Here is a 2,888-nt window from a genome sequence, read left to right as displayed (position 1 = left end):
TCTGGACTGGGAACTGGAGCAGTGGAAAAGGCTGGCAGAGAAATACTGAGAGTGCCTGTCCAACAAGGAGATCCTCAAGGAAACTGAGGTAAAGAAGGAGTACCTGCTGTCCATCATGCTCGACCTGAAATGCAAAGATGACAGTGTGCTTCACCTGACTTCCTACTACCTCATGAACCTCAATATCATGACAGTAGAAGCCAAAGTGTCAACTGTCACAGAGTTGATCACTCCCATCAGTGCAGTGACTTGCTGTCTCCTGACTCAGTTCTGAACTGTTTGTATCCTGGGGATCATGGAAAGCAAACTCCAAATCCAGCCAATCAGTATCAGTTTGATAAAGTCGGCATCCTGACTTTGAGAGACGATGTGCTTGACCTAGGTCACCTCTATTCGTGGGTACAGAAGATGGGTGACCTCCACTTCCCCAAAGAGCAGCCCCAGCACACAGTGATTACTGACCACTTTCTGGTGCCAGCCACATGGAGGCCACCATGATACTATTGAAGACCAGGGTGCAGTCCCACCCAGCCCTCCACAAACAGTTTGCATTCTTGGAAAATGGTATTGTACCAGTTACCAGTGATTGTCAGTACCTCCCCCTGCCTAGGTTGTGTCTCACCTGGTGAAATGGGTGACAATTGCCCATGAGGATTACATGGAGCTGCATTTCACCAAAGATATTGTGGAGGCAGGACTGACTGGGGGACATCAATCTCAACTACATGGGTACTTATCGAAAGAGGCATAGGCAATCTCTGGGATGCTGCGTTGTCAAACTCTGGTTACTCCTCCATCTCACCCATTTTCCAGCTATGTCTGAACTGGAAAGGGGAGAAAACCAACAGCAATGACGATAACATTCGGGTCAAGGAGAATGAGGTTAATGTATGCTACAAGAAACCATGTGATCCTTGGTCCACTCATCAGCTCTCGACCAATCAGCTGCAGTGACTATGTGTGTGTTGCTGAATGTCTACCTGGAGACTGAGAGCCATGACAACAACATGGAGGGGCCCCAGGAATTTCCCCAGGAAAAGATGTGTTTGCAGTTTTTCAGGGGTCCCAGCAGGATGAAGTTGTTTAAATAAACCACCCTCAGGGATTCTTCAGCCACCACTGACCCCCTACTGGCTTATCCTTTCTCCCTAAGCCCCACCTTAAGTACTGGGCCTCTGTTTTCTGCTCTGACCCATATGTGACTAGTAGTATTCTCCAAAGACATGAGCTAATTAAAATGTCGCCTGACCAGTGGGAGGAAAAAGCCCTTTTTGCAAATGACAGTGCCATTTTTTAGTCAGACTCCTGCACTTGCTGTCCTACTCGTTTCTCTGACAGCTCATCTACAACTATTTGTTGGCTAGCTTTTGTTCAGGAAGCAAGGTGACATATTTTCACAACTTACAGATAGTTCCATGTCTTGGCAGGAAAAGAAATGAACTTCCCATACAGGCTGCACTGCTCAGAATTTTCTGTGACCAGAGTGGGCAAGTGTCAGAACTACTGTTGTCCTGCTCAGTCTAAAGGCAGCATATTAGTATGCCTATTTCAGGAAATACAACTTAGATTATGCATTGAAGAATGAAGAATTTATTTATTTTTATTTTTTATTTTTTTATTTTTGAGTTGGAGTCTCTGTCGCCCAGGCTGGAGGGCAGTGGCATGCTCCCAGCCACTGCAGCCTCGACCTGTTGGGCTCCAGCGATCCTTCCACCTCAGCCTTCCAAGTAGCTGGAACTACAGGCGTGCACCACCACGACTGGCTAGTTTTTTTTATTTATTTATTGTAGAGATGAGGTCTCGCCAAGTTGCCCAGGCAGGTCTCGAACCCGTGGGCTCAGGCAATTCACTCACCTCAGCCTCCCAAAGGCACAGGATTACAGGCTGAGCCACCAAGCACTGCAAGAATGAAGAATTTAAATTAGTTATGAAAAGCCTCCTGTGTGCCAGGCATCTGACAAAGGGCTTTACATATACTGTCATTTAAACTCTTATAGTAACCTTGCAAAGTTAGTGGTATTATCCCCTTTTACAGATTAAAGAGCTGAGGTTTCAGGAGGTGAAATAACTTGATGAATATCTCACAAATGATGGCAGCAAGATTTTAGCCCAAGGCTTGTCTATTGGACTCCAAAGTATGATTGATTCCTTCATGCTGAGACACCTGCCATAGGTAGGATCCCTTTCTCCCCTTTTACTTCTTTCTTTTTTCCTTGATATTATATTTTCTTTCATTTATTGATGAAGGGGTTAAGAATGAAACCATAATAGCCATTGTTTTGGGAAGATACCTTAAATCATTTTTGGAACACAGAATATAGGTGGAGATTCAGGTTTTTGAAAGACAAAGTTTATTTAATTTGAGGAACTTTCTTTAAGAAAAATAATATAAAATCTGTATCAGTCATGGCACTCTAAAGAAACAGAAACATACATATATGTATACATAATATGTAATATATGTGTGTGTATATATATAGAGAGAGTATATATATATTATATATATATATATATATAGAGAGAGAGAGAGAGGGTGAGAAAGAGAAAGAGAGAAATTGAAGAGAACAGAAGAGAAGAGAAGGGAAGTGAAGAGAGAGATGGATCATGGAGACAGAGAAGTACCACCATCTGCAATCCAGAGGCCCAGCAAAGTCAATGGTGTAATTCAGTCTGAGTCTGAAAGCCTGGAAACCAGAGCACTGATGTCTTAGGGCAAGAGCAAATGGATGTCTCAGTTCAAAGAAAGCAAGCTTGCCCTTCCTCTGACTTTTTGTTCTGTTAGGGTCCCAGTGTATTGAGTGATGAGTGAGGGTGAATCTTCCTCACTCAGTCTGCTGATTCAAATGCTAACCTCTTCTGGAAATACACTCACAGACACATGCAGAATA

At 43.6% G+C, this 2,888-nt stretch overlaps 1 pseudogene; it reads left to right on the top strand.

Annotated features, from left to right (window-relative positions):
• The first annotated feature begins 67 nt into the window (after nucleotides 1–67).
• Nucleotides 68–1,123, top strand: LOC103250933 (annotated as a pseudogene).
• Nucleotides 1,124–2,888: the final 1,765 nt, after the last annotated feature.

Source organism: Carlito syrichta, unplaced genomic scaffold (genome assembly GCF_000164805.1).
Source record: "Carlito syrichta isolate Samal-C Ts95f unplaced genomic scaffold, Tarsius_syrichta-2.0.1 Scaffold6179, whole genome shotgun sequence".
In the NCBI taxonomy this organism is placed as follows: Eukaryota; Metazoa; Chordata; class Mammalia; order Primates; family Tarsiidae; genus Carlito; species Carlito syrichta.
This window is presented reverse-complemented; position numbering and strand designations above follow the sequence as displayed.